This window comes from Macaca thibetana, chromosome 13, assembly GCF_024542745.1.
Source record: "Macaca thibetana thibetana isolate TM-01 chromosome 13, ASM2454274v1, whole genome shotgun sequence".
NCBI classification, from domain to species: domain Eukaryota; kingdom Metazoa; phylum Chordata; class Mammalia; order Primates; family Cercopithecidae; genus Macaca; species Macaca thibetana.
This window is the reverse complement of record NC_065590.1, coordinates 78,545,874-78,565,622: the sequence shown is the minus strand read 5'-3', so window position 1 is coordinate 78,565,622 and position 19,749 is coordinate 78,545,874. Positions and strand designations below refer to the sequence as shown.

The 19,749-nt window shown below is 47.7% G+C and overlaps 1 protein-coding gene across 1 annotated transcript in view; it reads left to right on the top strand.

Annotated features, from left to right (window-relative positions):
• The first annotated feature begins 13,668 nt into the window (after positions 1 to 13,668).
• WDR43 (WD repeat domain 43) overlaps positions 13,669 to 19,749 on the top strand; it is a 254,939-nt gene continuing 248,858 nt past the window's right edge. Inside the window, exon 1 of the mRNA XM_050753988.1 lies at positions 13,669 to 13,672. The gene's annotated coding sequence lies outside the window, so the exon portion shown is untranslated. The remainder of the gene's footprint in view (positions 13,673 to 19,749) is intronic.

Below are 19,749 nucleotides of genomic sequence, written 5' to 3'. Positions count from 1 at the left end.
CCATTCGTGAGAAGGGAAAGAGATTTGCCTTCAGGGAGGACAGGCAACACAATAGCCCAGGGGTGTAGCTTCCTATAAACCTTGGCAGCATGGCCCACAGCACCAAGGACACAGTCACCTACAGCAAGAGGGTGGGGTCTGTGGCGAAGCAGCTCCCCATGGGAAGGAGGAAAAGGAAGGAGTCATATGTAAGGCAAACTGCACACCGTCCCTGAACCTCCTATTTTGGGAAATGAGGAATAAAATATTACTTGTTATAGGCCTTGCTGGTCTGGATGAAAGCCTTCAAAAGCCTCATATGTAAATTCTTGAAAGCATTTTCAAATGGTTGCTTCAATTTTAATGTAAAATTGATCAGAAGGCCAAAGATGTCACCTGTTTCCAAGAATGTCTATCATGTTATCACAATAGTGCAGGTGATTCTCTGACCCTCACTGACAGCCCATTCACATTCTCCATGTGATTGGCTATGCTTTTTGATGTGTCTGAACATTCATCGGCAGTGGGAAAAAGAAGAGAGAGAAACAGTCACACTCTTGCAGTCATTTCAGTGGGTGATTCTCTTATTCATCAGGCTTCCCCTTGGTGCTCTCATAACAGATCACAGTGACACAAACTCCCCTGATATCTGTGGCACCCAGTGCAAGAGTACAAATGGAGGCCCTCAGACGTAGGTCTAATATTTTAAAATTACACATCAAGCTAACAAACTTAAACATGTTCTACTAGCCTATCTTGAAAATATATATGCACAATGACTTAGAAAGCTACTTTCAAATTTAGAATTCTCAGTCTCCTAGAGAATGCCAGCTCCCAGATGCTTAGTCCTGGACTCATGGACTTATCCTCCCATCTCCCACTCTACTTGCCCCCAGCCCAGCCCCCAGGCCCAAGCTCCATCCACATGCCCCACTCACAGCCACCCCTTTGCTATTCCTTGAGCCTAGGGGTGCACAGACTAGCCATACTGGCTGTGACCTCAGTCTTTGGGAGGATAGACCTGGGAAAGAAGCCTGGAAAAGGTTGGAACAGGCTAGGAGCCATTCAGGTGGGGAATTTCAGGAATTACTATATTTGCTCTTAAAGGGAGAGGCCTGGGTCAGGGAAAATGAGCAAAAGTTGGAAGAGGAAAGTTCAAACTGAAGGAAGGGCTGGGCGTGGTGGTGCACACCTGTATCCTAGCTACTCCAGAGGCTGAGGCGGGAAGATCACTTGAGCCCAGGAGTTCAAGACTACAGAGAAAATGCAGAGAATGTTTTAGAAGGGAGGCATGGGCTTCACAGAGTCACATCTCCTTGACCTTGTAGACTCCTTACCCACAGCGAGAGGCATGGCTAGAAGAGGGTCAGGATGGGGTCCTCTGAAGGAGCAGCCACAGCCATTTCAAGGTCACTTGAAGATCCTGTGAGCCCAAGAATTCAAGACTGCAGTGAGCTATGATCACACCACTGCACTCCAGCCTGGGTGCCAGAACAAGACCCTGTCTCTAAAAACAACCCACCCCACGCCCCGAAAAAAATGAAGGGATGAAGGTCAATCCCACAATTCGTGAGTATTAAGATTGAGGCAGGGCCAGGCATGGTGGCTTGCACCTATAATCCCAGCACTTTGGGAATCTGAGACATGCCGATTGCTTGAGCCCAGGAATTCAAGACCAGCCTGGGCAACGTGACAAAACCCCATCTCTACCTTAAATATATATATATACACAAAAGTTAGCCAGGTGTGCTGGCATGTGCCTATAGTCCCAGCTACTCAGGAGGCTGAGATGGAAAAATCACTTAAGCCTGGTAGGTCAAGGCTGCAGGGAGCAGCAATCATGCCATTGCGCTCCAGCCTGGGCAACAGAGTGAGACCCTGTCTCAAAAAAAAAAAAAAAAAAAAAAAAAAAAAAAGCAGGGTAGCAGGTGTTTGGGAACAAGGTTTCTCACCCCTTTTTCTGTGTCCTTCCATTCTCCAGAGCTTCACAGCCCAGTTTATGAAAACGGTGCTTCTGAAGACCTCGTTGTTCAGGTCAAGTTGACTCATGTCCTAAACGTGGTTAACTGGTCCTCCTAGGACCATGGCTTACTATTTGACCTTGGGCAAGTTTCTTAATTCTCCAGGCCTCAGTTTTCTCAGCATTTTCCTTAAATGAGCCTTCTGAAGACTAAAAGAGATAACATCTGTTAAGTGCCTGGCCCAGAAGCAGCAGACGGTAATTGGTAGGTATTAGTATGATTTTCCTCTCCAGTGGGAGAGCAGGAAACAGAGAATGGCCAAGCTGGAGCCAGATCAGCCCTAGAAGACAACATGCTGCTCCCCAGCCCTGAACACATCAGTCTTCATGTGCCATGCCAGGTACAGGACAGCTTGTAGTCCCACACAGCAGGTGGTTGGCCAGCCGCACCCCACAAGCCTCATCCAATATTGATACAGTGTCTAATGTCTCCTGAACACAATACACTGCTTATCAAACAAGCTCCTGCCCTTCTATGACCCAGAGGAGGCGGAGGACTCTTGGCATCCCTTAAACAGCTGCACACCTGGTAAATTTTGCCCCTAATCGCAGGCAAATATTATGCGAACCATTTCCTTCCAGGCGGGATGAAAGTTCCCACTGCCTGCTTTCAGGGCTTTCCTCACTACTCCGGTTCTTCCAAGAAAAGAAAGAAAGGAGATGAAAACCACAGTTGAAAGCACCTCCTCTGTGCCAGGCACAGGACAAAAGGCTGTGCATGCATAATCTAATCCCAACAGGAATCCTTCCAAGTGGGTGCTATGGGCTACCATTTATAGATGGGACTGAGATGTAAGGGGGTTGATTAGGTCACTCAGGCAAGATCACACCTCTTGGATGGGGCGAAGTTAAACTTTCGATTCCACATTTAAGACCGTTGTGCCCTGCTGACGCTACTCAGGAAATGAGACTGAAGCATGTGGGAAATCCCCACGCCCCCCAGCAAGCAGGCCTGTGGCCGGGACCACTGCGTAGGGTCAGGCCCGCTTAGCTGCCCTGCACCACTTTCCTGGAAGGTTTCGTCATTGAAATTAAGGAATAATTCCTTATAGTTTGCCACAGAGTTAACCCAAGTCAAAACTTTTAAGTTCTACCGGCCCCTGCCAAGCGATTGCTGAGTAGATCTCCTCTCCTGCCCCCAAGGAGCCACCTTTGTTTCCTTCTTTGTCCTATCACAGCCCTCCCCCAAAGCAATAGATTCAGAAATGCCTGGCCACTTGGGGCTGGAGGCGGCACAGGGGAATGAAATGCTTGGAGAGAAAAAGAAACAACAACGACCCTGATTAATACAAAAGAAATTTCCCAACCACATATGCACCATATAATTACCTACATATGTACACATACATAATGAAGGAGATCTGAAAGCATGCATTTAGTAAAGCTTTACAGAACAAATGTATTTGAGGGCAGTCTTCCAGCAACTGAACATTAATCAACAGAGAACAAGAAAGATAAATATTCTACCCAGAAAGCCAAGGGATAATAATACCCCTCATAGGGCCAGAGAAATTGAAGGGAGAAGATAATGAGTTGTTTTCTTTACGCTCAAATTAAAGGTGGGACAACTAAATGTACGCCTTCTTCAGCACCTACTATGTGCCTGATCCTAGGGATTCAGCCAAAAACAAAGCAGACACTGCGGGTACACAGCAGGTCTAGGACCAGAGGAGGGAAGGGGACGGAAGATGGACGGGGATGTTGGGGGGCCTCCCCGGTGTCCATTCCTGGTAAACCCAGATTCCTGTGCAGCTCAGGCCTTGGGACAAGCCAGCCCTGTGACCCCCACCTACTCTGGGGCAGGGTCTCACCCACTGACTACAGGTTTCGTTCTGAGGGTCAAGACACATGAGCTGGTCAGAGATCGCTTGGCAAGAGCCAAGAGAGCTTAGAGACTTTTCACTTGTGACAACCCCCGAAGGAAAACAGTGCAGCTAAGTGGGCCTGACCCCAGGCAGGGGCCCTGAGCACAGACCCATCGTGGGGACTTCCACATTCCTCAGTCCAAGGGCCACATCCTGACCCAGCTCAGGACCAGGGAACAGCAGGTGTGCCAGGTGCCTCGGGGAAAGCTTCTCTTGCTCTTCCGGAACCATTCCCCGAAACCCTATATCTATCTCTCCTGAGTCGGGCCAGGTGTATATGTGAGTCCAAGAGCAGCTGAAGCCATGTTACCACCCACAGGGAAATCAAACTCAAGATGAAGCAGAGCCCACAGAAGGTGGAACAGAGAGACACAGAGATTTTGAAAAAGGAGTTGTCGTCTATGCCAATCTTCCTGAGACACTGATGAGACAGAAATGAAACAAGGTCCCTGATTCCAGCGTTACATGATGGAGGATGACTGAAACCCTGGGTAGTGTCAGGGTCCTTAAAGGATGCTGTTCCCAGATCAGGGGCACCCAAAAGAAGGCAAACTGGGCTCCTTGTCAATGGGGTCCGAGGACCAGAGTGGCCTTGGTCACTGAGGAGGTCCCATTGGGAAACAGCTCAGAGTTTCGGCATCTGCAGCCGGGGCTTGAGTCCTGGCTCTGCCCCTAGCTCGTGTCATCTTAGCAAATGACTTAACTTCAGAAAGCCTCTGTTTCTTAAACTGAAAAATGGAGACAAATACACCTACCCCAAAATACGGCTGTACGGACTCAACGAGGTGAAGTGCATGCAAGGGCCTGGTGCATGGTGAGTGCCCCATGGGCGTTAGTCATGCTGCTCGAGGCCCAGTGTTCCAGGTGGACACCATAACCAAGTGTCCTCAAGAGCCTTTGGCTCCCAGGGAGAGAGGTGGACATGAGGTCACACACGAAGAGCTCTTGGCAGGGTGCCTGCTCACAGCAAGCGCTCAGCAAACGGCAGCTGTTCCAATGATTACCACTATTTTAAGCCTTTTCTACTCAGGAGCTAGATCACTGTCTGGACCCACATGGGCTCCTCCTCAGTAGGCACAGGCCAGGCAGAGCAAACCAGGTACTCAGCATCATGCCCTTTGGCCCCCAGAGGCCTGGGTCTGCCTCGCTCTGCACAGCCCAAGACAATGGCCTCCAACCCCAGGCCCTGGAGCCTGGAGAGAAACCTGCTTCCCAACATGACTCCCACATTCCTGCTGCGGGAATGCCTTTATATGGCAAAGTCCTGTGGGCTGGGATTTAATTAACCCTTTACGTGCCTTTGCAAAATACCACACCGGAGAACAATTCCTCCTCTGTCCTTGGAAGGCACTGATGCCAAAAGAATGTTTTCATTTGGTTATTATCTCCTGTCTCCTCTTGAGGACATGCTGTCGTGCCGGTTATCCAAGGCGAGGACCTGTTTGAGCACCTCAGAAGCAGAACTGAGTGATTCTGGAAGTAGAAGAGAGACTTTGGTTGGGTTTGAGGTCACCAAAAATGTTGCAGGCCTACTACGTACAAAGCATGATGTGGGACGTACAAAGCTGAAAAACATGCAATTCTTGACTTCAAGGTAGTTCGTAACACAAGAGAGTAATGAGTTTACAGACATACCACCCTGAATGCGCCTTATCTAGGAAGCTAAGCAGGGTCAGGCCTAGTCGGTACCTGGAAAAGAGACAAGAGAGGAAATAAATCGTGGTGAATAAAAAAGGAGAAATAATCTGAAAGGAAGGTAGAACCCTAGGCCATTAAGCGCTTGTAAAAAGTAATAATAATAATAATAATAATAATAATAATACCACCAGCAGCAAAAAACAAAAACCCCTAGTTTTGGAGCAGAGGCCTGGTTGGAAAGAGAAGAGCCAGGTGCAGATATTTGATCCTCTCCCCTCTCCCACAAAGAGCTCCGCACAGGATAAGGTCAAACACAAGAGGATCACCGCTTATCAGTGACACGCCTGCTGAGCTGCAGTGAGCGCCTGTCTGCCCGCTAGCCTCTGTAACCCGGCCCGCCTTATCAGGAGCTCGGTCTGTTTCCAGGAGTAAGGGGCAGCACAGCTAGGAGACCGGAAGAGTGGCTCCAGTACCCATCAGGAAGATGGGCCACTCAGCACCAGCCCTCTAGCTGGTCTCGGTGGTGCCAGGGGCTCTCTACTCAGTCCACTAGATAGGGCTTCCACGCTGAACTCTAAAAGCCAGTTTGAGTCATGTCAGTATCAGTCTGTCCCCAACCCTCAACCATCAGTGACTGCTTCCCTGTGCCAAACTCCTATTCAAACTCCTCAGCCCAGCATCTGGTGCCCTTCACCATCTGACTCCAGTTTGCTCTTCCAGCCTCACCCCCAGTACTCGTGCTGGTTCCTTCACCTAGAACACCTTGCCCGCCTCGCCCGGGCTCCACTGTTGGAGTCCTGCCCACGCTTTCAGATCTGCTTTAGATACCTTTTCCCTCAGAGAGACTTCCCAAAACCCCTTCTTCCTCCTCGCCCCACCCATTTCCTGAAATGACCTCCATCTCCTCTGACTTCTGCATTTTAGACCTGGGTGGTGTCACTTGTCACACCCCACCTAGGATTGGGTCTCTCTTATTCCATTTACTTGGAAGCTCCCTGAGATGAGACTCTCTATCTTACTGTTCTCCATCTCCCATCCCCGGAGGTTCACATGCCAAAGGTTCTCTCCCTTAAAGGATGGACTCACTGCTGCTGTAGGTTCCACCATTTCTTCAAAATTGTGGACTCCAAAACTCAAGTTCCTATCTCCAGACAGCTCTCCAAGCACTGGTGCTTGTACATGCAGTTAGCATCTTGGAATCAGCATGCTATAGCCCCCATAATACCTGAACTTCCTTTACTAACATAAATCCAAAAGTGAAATCTTTTTCCTCTTCCTTGACTTCCCTATTTCTGCCACGGTGTAGGATGTACAAAGCTGGGAGACATGCAATTCTTGACTTCAAGGTAGTCCCTTGAAGTGACTGCCCAGTGCACGCAGGGCTATTGAAACCCCTCCTGGCCCCCAAATGCTCACAGCCACTCATGGAATGGGCATTCTCAGAATTCATTCTTGAATGCCCTTTCACCCTACCCATGCCTGTCTCCCCTGTAGCCTTCCCCTGTAACCCATCCATCTTTTTCAGGCCACGCCCTCCTGCATCATGCATGGAAGGACCCTGATATAGTTTGAATACATGTCTGCACCCAAATCTCATGTTGAATTGTAATCCCCAATGCTGGAGGTGGGGCCTGGTGGGAGGTGTTTGAATCGCGGGGGCAGATCCCTCATAGCGTGGTGCTGTCTTTGTGATAGTGAGTTCTTGAAAGAGCTGGTCATTTAAAAGTGTGTGGCACTTCCCTCTATTCTCTCTCTCCTGCTCCTGATTTTGCCATGTGACATGCCTGCTCCCCTTTTGCCTTCTGCCATGGCTGTAAGTTTCCTGAGGCCTCCCTAGAAGCCAAGCAGATGCCAGCATCATGCTTCCTGTAAAGCCTGCAGAACCATGAGCTAATTAAACCTCTTTTCTTTATAAATTACCCAGTCTCAGGTATTTCTTTATAGCAATGCAAGAACGACCCAGTACAGTCCCTCTTCCTTAACTTTCAACTTTCTTGCTGTTTTCCAGCCTCAGACTTGAGTTTCCTCCTTTCCCAGGCATGGCTGTGCCTGAGAATGAAGTAACAGACATCAGTGGGGTCCTTGTTCTCATTTTGTTCCCTCCTCTTGGCGACCCTAACTAGGCTCAGGCACGTCTCCAAAAGATGCCTTCAGTTGTCCAGGCTGAAAAGCCCAGAATCAGCTTTAATTCCTCTCTCTCCTTCAGTGCCCAGACCCATTTACTCCTCTGGTATAATGACTTTGGAATCTCTCTCTTGGGTCCTATCACCCTTCTTTGTCAAGACCCTGAAACTTGCAACAGTACCAATTACTTCCTCCCTCCTTGGGCTCCCCTGAGTGAGGTCCTCCTTCCATTCTAGTCCTAATCACTTGGTTTATGAGTCTGTGTCTCCCTCCATACTGTAAGGATGAAGAAGGGGCTAATCAATCCTGTGTCCCCAGTGTCTACAAAGGTCTTTTTTTTTTTTTTTTTTTTTTTTTTTGAGATGGAGTATTTCTCTGTTGCCCGGGCTGGAGTGCAGTGGCACAATCTTGGCTCATTGCAACCTCTGCCTCCTGGGTTCAAGCAATCCTTCTGCCTCAGCCTCCAGAGTAGCTAGGATTACAAGCGCCAGCCACCACATCTAGCTAATTTTTGTATTTTTAGTAGAGATAGGATTTCACCATATTGGTCAGGCTGGTCTCGAACTCCTGACCTCAGGTGATCCTCCTGCCTCAGTCTCCCAAAGTGCTGGGATTACAGGCATGAGCCACCGCACCTGGCCTACAAAGGTCTTTTTATAGTAGGTGCTCAAAAAATGAAGACGTATTAGATGAGTGCCCGCCTGCCATGTGCAAAATCCAGTGTTAAGTGCTCGCAGAACCCAGAAACCCTGCTGCCTGGAAACCATTAGATACAGACTTACAGGATGGATGATATAAGAACAAAGCGCAGACTGGTGCTACAGGGCTTCTGAGAAAGAGAAGGTGACCCAACAGCACACAGTAAAACAAATACACAGGGAGGAGCAGGGAGTAGAGGGCAGAGCTCAAAAGGGAGAAATGGTGCATGGCTAATAAGAGACAATGAATAGACTGGTTTGGAGAGGCCAGGTTGGAGAAATGGGCGGAGTCCAATTGCAAGGGCTGATGAATACCAGGCTAATGGCAATGACTTTAGCTAACTTTCATTGAGTACCTGCTGGATACCAAACACTTATGTTTTGTTCATGGATTATCTCATGTATTCCTTATAGTCCTATGAGGCAATGACTATGATTACACAGTCTGCGTATAATTATACCCACTTGGAGGAAAGAGGATGAGGAAACTAAAGCATGGAAAAGTTCTCCCACTCGCCCAGGCCCACACAGTGGTTAAGTGGTAGAGAAGGGAAGGGTTCCAACCCTGAGAACTTGGTGCAAGAGCCTACGCTCTCAGCCACTACCCTCTCCAGTCACTCAGGCTAAGCCTTGGTCTTTATTCTGAAGGAAGCAAGGAGATATGGAAAATGGGGAGGAGGAAGAGATGAGCAAGAAGAGTGACACACACCACTGGAGGCTCTGGAGTCTTCATCTACCAACTCTCTGTAGGGTAAATTTGGAAAGGAAAAGGGAAAACTGAAGTGTAGGGGGTTAATTTAGAGGAAAGGGACAAAACAATGCTACAGAAAAGCCCTGGACTTCAAAGGGAAACCTGAGTTGAGCTCCATATCAGGACTTCATGGGCTACTCAGCCCTTTCTTAGGGACTCCGTTTTCCCATCTGTAAATGGAGAGGAAGAACTGGGATCCCTGCCAACTCTGAGGTTCTGGGGTTTGATGGGGATTTTGTAATGTGAGAAGATGGCCGCCTCAATTAATCCATGGCATAGAATCAGCTAAACCCCAGCTCCAGCCTCACACCCCTTATGGAGCCTTCCTGATTACAGCCTCCAACTCCCGTCCCCGTGTCTGCACCACACATTGTTGACTTGGCATATACTGTCTCATGCCATTATGGGTCTTTGAAGATTATGTCCTCAGCTAAACCCACAGCCCCCGGAGGGCCAGGGGTGGTTTTGTCTTGTGCTTCTCCATGGGTTTTTCTCTCAGCATTTAGAGAAATGTTGCATATTATACAACAGAGCTTCACTAAAGTCATATTGGGTTTTAAATAACCAACAGGGTGTACAGGTCAGAAGTTACCCTGCCCAGGGCCAGGTGCAGTGACTCATGCCTGTTATCCCAGCATTTTGGGAGGCCAAGGAGGGTGGAACACCTGAGGTCAGGAGTTCAAGACCAGCCTGGCCAACATGGTAAAATCCCATCTCTACTAAAAATACAAAAAAATTAGCCAGGCATGGTGGCACATGCCTGTAATCCCAGCTACTCAGGAGGCTGAGGTGGGAGAATCACTTGAACCCAGGAGGTGGAGGTTGCAGTGAGCTGAGATCGTGCCACTGCACTCCAACTTGGTGACAGAGAAAGACCCTGTCTCAAAAGAAAAAAAAAAAAAAAAAAAAAAAAAAGCAGCAGCAGCAGCTCCCCTGCCTGTTTTTTTTACATCATTTGCATCTGTGCCAGATAACCAGGACATATCCTGTGACAGAATTGGAAACTGCAGAGGATTTGTACCCTTGTCACAGTCACAGGCATCTTCCCTGGATTCAAGGCCAGCAATGCTGCTTCTTGGATGTAATGTTTAATCTCATCTATAAAATAAGACTAGCAATCCCTACCTTTGAGTGTGGTTGCCAGGACTGAATAATGTTATATGTGTTTATGTATTTTGCATCCTATAAAATACTACATCAATATAAGGTCATGTAAATTCTCCAAGGCACTGAGCTGTATTTGTCCATTTTCACACTGCTATAAAGAACTGCCCAAGACTAGGTAATTTATAAAGAAAAGAGGCTTAATTGACTCACAGTTCCACATGACTGGGAAGGCCTCAGGAAACTTACAATCATGGAGGAAGGTGAAAGGAAAGCAAGACACGTCTTACATGGTGGCAGGAAAGAGAGAGAGCAAAGAGGGAAGTGCCGTTTTTAAACCATCAGAGCTCAAAAGAACTCACTCACTATCATGAGAACAGCATGGAGAAAACCGCCCCCCATGATCCAATTATTTCCCACCAGATCCCTCCCTCAACAAGTGGGGATTTCAATTCAAGATGAGATTTGGGTGGGGACACAGAACCAAACCATATCATGAGCCAAGTTCAAGTTCTGACTCCAAATTGCATGGCTTTGGACTAGCCATTTAATCTCTAGTCTCTTCTACCGCATATGGATCATATCCCTTTAATATTGTGCTCAAACTTTACATGTCCATTCCCACCCCTCCCCTACTTTCAGGCTCTGGGGATTAATTTCTTTCTCAGCCTTCACAGCCTGGCTTAAAGCCCTGATGCCCACTCAAGTCAGAATTGATTCTCTCTCCTTCTGGGCCATCATTTTAAATGATCTCTACCTCTCCTCCAAATAGCTTCATCCTGATTATATAGCCATCTTCCAGGGTCAGCAAACTTTCTCTATAAAGGTCCAGATAACAAATATTTTGGCTTTGTGGGTCACGTGGCCTCTGTTGCAACTACTCAATTCCACCGTTGTTGTGTGAAAGCAGTCGTAGACAATATGTAAATGAACAGACATGACTGTATTCTAAAAAAAACTTTTTATTTTCAAAAACAGGGGGCAGACACGGTGGCTCGCATCGGTCATTCCAGCATTTTGAGAAGCCAAGGTGGGAGGATCTCTTGAGGTTAGAAGTTCAAGGCCAGCCTGGGCAACATAGTGAGACCTCATCTCTACACAAAAATTAAAAATTAGCTGGGTGCAGTGGCGCACACCTGTAGTCCTAGCTACTCAAGAGGCTGAGGTGGGAGGATCACTTGAGCCCAGGAGGTCAAGGCTGCAGTGACCCATGATTGCACCACTGCATTCCAGCCAAAGCAACAGAGCAAGACTCTGTCTCAAAAATAAATAAATAAAAATAATTAGCCGGGCGTGGTGGCATGCGCCTGTAGAACCAGTTTCTCAGGAGGCTGAGGCAGGAGGATCACTTGAGCCCAGGAGTTGAAGGTTGCAGTGAGTTATGATCACACCACTGCACTTTAGCTTAGGAAAAAGAACAAGACATAGTCTCAAAACAAAAAACAAAAAAATGAGTACTGGCCAAAATTGACCCTCAGGCAGTAGTCTGCCCACCCCTGCTCTAGACCGTCACTTCCGTAAAGTACTAACAGGACATTTATTTATTTTTTATTGGAGACGTAGTCTCCCTCTGTTGCCCAGGCTGGAGTGCAGTGGCATTATCTCAGCTCACTGCAACCTCTGCCTCCTAAGTTCAAGTGATTCTGCTGCCTCAGCCTCCTAGGTAGCTGGGACTATAGGCACATGTCACCACGCCCAGCTAATTTTTTTTTGTATTTTTAGTAGAGACAGGGTTTCACCATGTTGGCCAGGCTGGTCTCGAACTCCTGACCTCAAGTGATCTACCTGCCTCGGCCTCCCAAAGTGCTGTGATTAAAGGCGTGAGTCACAGCATCTGGCCCTACCAGGATCTTTTTTTTTTTTTTTTTTTTTTTTTTTTTTTTTTTTTTTTTTTTTGAGATAGAGTGTTGCTCTGTCGCCCAGACTGGAGTGCAGTAGCACGATCTTGGCTCACTGCAACCTCCACCTCCCAGGTTCAAGCAATTCTCCTGCCTCAGCCTCCCGAGTAGCTGGGATTACAGGCATATGTCCCCACGCTTGGCTAATTTTTGTAGTTTTAGTAGAGACAGTGTTTCACCATGTTGACCAGGCTGGTCTTGAACTCCTGACCTCAGGTGGTCTGCCCGCTTCGGCCTCCCAAAGTGCTAGGATTACAGTCATGAGCCACCGTGCCTGGCCTTTAACAGCATCTTATTCATATCTGTATTCTCACTCATAGCTAGGCCAAGCACAGAGTTTAACCCCAAGAGGTCTCAAAAAATAAATAAATAGCAGTACTAAAAATAGTCCCTTTTACTGAAGCCTTATAAGGTACAAAATACAGACAGTCCCCAACTTATGATGGTTAGACATACAATTTTTTGACTTAACATTAAGTTTATCAAAGAGCTTCTTATGACTTATAGTGGGATTACAGTTTGTACTGAATACTTATTGCTTTTGCATCAGGATGAAGTACAGTTGAACCACCGTAAGTCAGGGACCATCTGCTGTGTTACCAGCATCAAATGCATTTTCAACTTAGGATATCTTCCACTTCTGATGGATTTAGCGGGACACAGTCCCATCATAAGTCAAGGAGCATCTGTACTTGGAACTCTGTAAGTTTGGGCTTTTTTTTTTTTTTTTTTTTTTTTTAGACAGAGTTTCTCTCTGTCGCCCAGGCTGGAGTGCAGTGGTGCAATCTTGGCTCACTGCAACCTCCACCTCCCTGGTTCAAGCCATTCTCCTGCCTCAGCCTCCTGAGTAGCTAGGACTACAGACATGCACCTCCACACCCCGCTAATTTTTGTATTTTTAGTAGAGATGGAGTTTTGCCATGTTAGCCAGGCTGGTCTTGAACTCCTGACCTCAGGTGATCCGCCCGCCTCAGCGTCCCAAAGTGCTGGGATTACAGGCATGAGCCACTGTGCCCAGCCAAGGTTGGTATTTATTATTCCATTGTACATATGAGGAAAATGAGATTAGGTAATTTGTCCAAGTCTGCACAGCTGGTAAGTAGCAGAGCAGGAGATCACACCCAGGTCTATGCAAAGCATAGCTGCCATGTCACACTACATGCATTTGCAAAGGCTCATTGGATTAACTATGAGGGAGGAGGTTGAGCCAGGGATCTTCTAGTCTCCCAGCAATCAGCAAAAGAATCATCAAGTCGGAGCCTGGCTTCCAGTGCAGTCACAGGCTGTCCCACTGGGCTGAGGAAGCACAATTTGGCATGCTCTTCTGTCTTCTCGTCACTTGCCCAGAGCTAGTCCCCGCACCTGCTCTGACACACACAGCTCAGCAGCAGGCATGGTGACCTCTGAGTATAAGCACAGCCTGTCTGGGAGGCTGAGCCATTGTGTGCCCAACAGCCCATTCTTTCTCAGAAGCCCACAGAGTGAGAACAGCTGTGAGCGACCTCCAGGCTGCTGGAGTGGAGCCAGCATTCCACACTCGGCAAGAGCCAAAAGGAATTTATGGGAAGAGGGAGAGCGGGAGGTGGGGTCAGGGGCCAGATCTGAGTTCAGTTACTCAACTTCCTGCTGCCCAGTGCTGTCTCAAATCATGGTAGGATCCCAAGCCTTAAAGGGACAAAGCTAGAAGCCAGGAAAGCAGTTTCAGGGAGCAAGAGTGAGGGTATGTACCATGCCTTCAAAGTAAATCATCTCCTCCCCTCAACCCTAGACACACACACACACACACACACGCACACAAACACGCGTTCCAGGCATGGGGAATAACGTGGACTCCCGTTTTAAAAGTGTGCGGTATAAGACGAGGCTTGGAAGTACAGAGTGGACTTTGATCACTACCTGCCTAGGGACCACCAGAACATTTTGGACCAAGCAACTGAGATGGTGATTTGGGATAAGTTCCTGAAGTGGTAGCCAAAAAACCAGTTAGCAGGCTGTTGTCACAGATGAGCCATTCGGAAGACCTGAGGCATGGTGACAGTAGTGGAGACAAAGTTCCACTGATCTGTGTCAGTACTGCCCACAAATTCCATTCCACCTGTTCCTTCCACTGTCTCTATTCTCTCATTCATTCAACCAGTCTCAGCTGAGCCAAACTGTATGCTAAACATGGGCACACCTGTTTCATTCTCTTCCCCTGTTTTTCCCTTTCCTTTCCTCCCTTCTTTATGCCACAGTCTCTCTTTTCACCAGCACCTTGCTTCCCCTGACATCCTCCTTTATGCTACTTTTCCAACATGAACTCAGGGACTGGGACCGGAGCTCCCATCTTCTCCCCTGGGGGAAAGGTACGGGGGTCAGAGGTCAGGCAGAGTCTCTGAAACCCAGATGGCATGTCGTTTATGAAGAACTTGCACAGTGGGCCCTTGGAACTCAAAATGAGCAGAGGTGTGGCCTGGCAGACCAAATAAGTGTACCCAACTCTCCCCATCTAGTTTAAAACAGACACACCACACCACCGTACCACTCAATATCCTAGAAAAAGACAAAAATATGCCATCTCCTCCAACGTAAGCATTAGTGACCCTATAAGGGAATTTCTAAACTAAACTGGTATAGTAGTTGGGGTCCAACCAGGAAAACAGAAACCACTCTAACTCTTTACAACAGGGAGGACGTAGTGCAGGGAACTGGTTACACAGGTCACGGAAGGCTGAGAAATCAACTAAGGGAAGAAGTGGCAGCCCAGAGTATCTGAAAGCAACAACCATCCCCAAGGGCTAGAGGGACAAAAGATGGCAGGCAGTGTTATCTGAGCCCAGGGACCAGATCACCTGCCAAATGCTGGAATAGTAGCAGGCTTCTCCAGCAATATCTGTAGACTCAGAGAAAGATAGTCACTGCCAGAAATGCCACCAAAGCTGAGAGGAACATGGAGATATACCCTGGCTTCTCCCCTCCTCCCACCCTCCAACTTCCCCCCAGCACTTCCCATTGGTCAAACCCAGCCAGAAACCACTGATGCAGCACTTACAGGGGTTAGCCTCCCTGATTCCAGGCAAGAGATGGGCAAGAAATGAATCTGGGAGCAAATGGGCTCAAATGGCCTGGCTTTGCATTTTCTCTTACCAGGTACCTCTGCCAGGCCTCCAGAAGCCCACCTTTCTTTGCCTTTGATCCACAAGATTAGGGCCTGGAAGTCAAGAAGTCATTTTCATTCTGCTGGGCAGATGTCACTGTGGGTGCCATCCTCCTACCCCTTGGATGTTGGCTTCTGGATGTTCAGACATGTTTCCATCACACCATTTGTTCCTCCTTCTTTCTTTCCTTCCTGTATTTCTCATCCACTCACATGATCACCTGATCACACAGATCATTCTCTATGTGTAGGCGCTGGACACAAAGTGTCCAGTTGGAGAATGAGAATTCTCTGTGTGTCGTGTTGGAGAATGAGAAATACTCCCTGCCCTCAAGGAGTTTGCAGTCTAGTGACAATTTCACATTTGCAGCACAGGTCCATATGTGCACCCCAAGAAGTAGGTCCTGGGTGGGCGGCAGCACAGGGGAAGGAATGGGCAGTTCTGCCTGGGTGGTGGGCAAGAAAGGCTGCACAGAGGAATCTATGTTTCAGCTGAATCTTGAAGAACAGTTTATAGGTAAGTGAGCAGAAGTAGGGTGTTCCTGTTAGAAGGAACAGTAAATGCAAAGACACGAAGCAAGAAAGAGAAGAATTATAATCGGGGGAGCAGAGTGTGAAGGTGTGGAGAGAGATGGGGTGACATCAGAGAGATAAGCAGAGCTGGTTGTTTGAGGGCCATACAAGAATATTTTTCCTGGGAGCTACCAAAGTGTTTTAAGCAAGAGGGGAAGTAGTTTAGACTGTTAAAGCTGCTCTAACAAAATGCCCCAAACCAGGTGGCTTATAAACAACATACATTTATTTCCTACAGCTCCAGAGGCTGGAAAGTCCAAGATCAAGGTATTGGCAAATGTGGTGTCCGGTGAGGGCCACTTCCTCGTAGACTGCAGCTTTTCACCATGTCCTCGCATGGCAGAAGGAGCAAACAAGCTCCCTTGGGCCTCTTTCATAAGGGTGCCAAGCCCATTCCTGAGGACGGAGCCCTCATGATCTAAGAATGTCCTAAACGCCTCACCTTCTACCACCATCACCTTGGGAGTTAGGGTTTTAACATGTGAATTTTGGAGGGACACAAGCATTCAGACCATAGCAGGAAGCTTATCAGAAGTGAGTTTCAGAAAGATCACTCTGGGCAACACTTTGGGAGGCCGAGGCGGGCGGATCACCTGAGGTCGGGAGTTTGAGACCAGCCTGGGCAACATGGTGAAACACCGTCTCTACCAAAAATACAAAAATTAGCCAGGCGTGGTGGCGGGCGCCGGTAATCCCAGCTACTTGGAAGGCTGAGATAGGAGACTCGCTTGAACCTGGGAGGTGGAGGTTGCAGTGAGCCGAGATCGTGCCACCGCACTCCAGCCTATCTAGAGGGAGAGTCTGTCTCTAAATAAATAAATAAACAAAAGAAAGATAACTCTGGCTACAGTATGGAGGAGGGACCGGAGGTGAGACCCGAGGTTGCAAGATGGGGGAGAAAGCTGGTGTCCAGGCAGGAGTCCACATTACAGAGGGTGCAATCAGCATCCCTCAGAGGAATTTGCAAGGACCTTATTACAGTCAAGGCTTGCTTATGTACCAAAAAGAAAAAGGAAAAAAAAAAAAAAAAAAAAAAAAAGAAGAGGGAAGGGAGGGAGAAGGAAAGAGAGAGGGAAAGAGAGAGAGAGAAAAAGAAAGGAAACCTGCTTGGAGAAAGTTAAGCTTTTTTTCCAATAAATCAGTTGTCAGGGGCTCAGGTTGCTAAGCTACAGGGAAAGTGGAACAGCCTGTGCTCGCTAAAAGGAGCTTTGGGGGAGGTGAGTGTAATCAGTCAAGTTGTTCCCTCCTCCAGGCCCAGAGCCCCAGGCCTCGCCCTGTGCAGGGTGGGGGCAGAGAGCTGTTCCACCTCCAGGCAGGGCCCACAGGGTTCAAACCATGCAGCACCACAGCAGGAAGAGAAGTTTTAGGGCCCTGACTGTGGCAAGCTGAGACAGAAATTAGAACTCAAGGCAGAAATCACAAGGCAGCCTCCGCATCCCCAGACTCACGGGTGAGCTGGGTGTGCGCCTGGTCTATTATTCACTGTGGCCACATGCCAGGCTGCCATGCATCCCTCTCCCAGAGCAATTAGCGCACCACTGTTCCGCCGCTATTGGGGGTCACAAGTTCCAGTCATTCTTTTAACGTGTGTTTAGGCCATGGATTTTTCTGGAGTTCTATTATTCTGGGTTTGCCCTGGGTAACCAAAGTGGCTTTTTGGCCTAGGCACAATGGCTCATGCCTGTAATCCAAACACTTTGGGAGACAGAGGTGGGAGGATTGTTTGAACCCAGGAGTTTGAGACCAGCCTGGGCAAATAAATGAGACCCTGTCTGTACAAAAATGAAAAAACAACTATCTGGGCATTGCACTGTGGTGCGTGCCTGTGGTCCCAGCTACATGGTAGGCTGAGGTGGGAGGACTGCTTGAGCCCAGGAGGTCAAAGCTGCAGTGAGCCATGTTCGCACCACTATACTCCAGCCTAGGTGACACAGCAAGACCCTGTTTCAAAAATAGAAAAATATATAAAATAAAAATAACAAAGTGGCTTTAAAAAATCACCAAATGGCTCGACTACCAGCACCTATAGCTTCTTAAATAAATTCAGATAATGGGGATGAGGAGAGTTGCATTGCATCAAGAAGCCCAGAAGTCAGGGTTTAATTCACTCTCCAAGGTCTGGAATGGACAGTTTGACCCTGGAATTCAAATATGAAGCCCCACAGCCTGATGCTTCCAATACACGTGGGAGCAGGGACCTGCGTGTGACCAGGAGCCTCCAGGTGCACATTCCTTCAACCCTGTTTCCCTACCCTAGGCCTAGCTCACACAAGCTCAGTATATTTGCTTTATAATAGTTGCTTGGAGACAGGGTAATCTTAAAGGTAACCACACCCAACCTCCCACCTTCTATCTGACATGCAGATGTCCCTTCAATCTCTGTCAGGTCTCTTTAGGCCAAGTGCTCCTGGAGGTAAAAGTAGCAGGTAAAAGTTTGGGGAGCTGGGAGCCAGGCATGGTGGCTTATGTCTGTAATCCCAGCGATGGGAGGCTGAGGCAGGAGGATCGCTTGAGTCCTGGAGTTCGAGGCTACAGTGAGTTGTGATTGCCCCACCGCACTCCAGCCTGGGCAACAGAGCAAGACCCTGTCTAAAAATAAATAAATAAAGTTTGGGGAGCTGAAGACAGTACAAGTTGCCTCCCAGCATCAGACTCTGAGAAGTGAGGATAGTAAAATAATGGGGCACTGAGAAATAGAAACATCAGAGGAACAAAAGACAGGAAACTAGGATTCTATCCGTCAACACGTGGGATGGGGATTGTTGAGGGATGACGAAGTCAAGACCTGATCGAGATGGTGCAGCTGCTGTGGGAAACAGTATGGCGACTCCTCAAACAATTAAAGACAGAATTCACCTGTGATTCACAATTCCACTTTGGAGTACATACTCAAAAGAATTGAAAGCAGGATCCCAAAGAGATATTTGTACACCGACATTCATAGCAGCATTCTTCACAATAGCTAAAACGTGGAAACAACCCGAGCGTTCATCAATAGACGGATGAACAAACATGGTCTATACAGACAATGGAATATTCTTCACATTCTTCAGCCTTAAAAACGAAGGAAACTCTGACACCCTCTACGACATGGATGAGCCTTGAGAACATTATGCTAAGTGAAATAAGCCAGTCACAAAAGGACAAATGCTATATGATTCGACTCACAGGAGGTACTTAGAGCAGCCAAAATCATAGAAAGTAGAATAGTGGTGGCCAGGGGTTGGGGAGAGGGGGAAATGGGGAGTTATTGCTTAATAGGCACAAAGTTTCAGTTGTACAAGATGATAAGAGTTCTGGATGAATGGTGGTGATGGTTGCATGACATTATGAATGTATTTAATACGACTAAACTGTGCACTTTAAAATGGTTAAGATGGTAAATTTTATGTTATGTGTATCTTGCCACAATTTAAAAAATGGAAAAAAAAAAAAGATCTGATTGAGGAAAGTTTGACAAGAGAGATAAACTGAGTCACAAGAGCTGCAGCTCAAAAACAGCAGTTAGTAAATCACAGCCAGATATAAAAAGAGAACCCTCCTGGGGAAAACGACCAATGCGGGGAGGATCTAGAAGAGGAAACTGATCACTGTCAACATTCCCTGCTGAGCTCCCACTCGGAGCAAAGACCACGCAAAGCACAGTAGTAGCACAAGGCCAGCTCTTCCTTAAACCTTGCGGGTCTCTCTACCCCCAGTCAAACTCCTCGTCTTAGGGGTTTATCTGTAACTCTCTTACTGAACATAACTTTCCCACTTAGTATCTATGGGATATAGTGCAACTTATTTAGCTGGGCAACATAGTGAGAACCCGGTTCTACAAAAATAAAATAAAGAAAAATTAACTGGGCATGCTGGTGCACACTTGTAGTCCCAGCTACTTGGAAGGCTGAGGTAGGAGGATCACTTGAGCCCAGCAGTTTGAGACTACAGTGAGCTATGACCACGCCACCGTACTCCAGG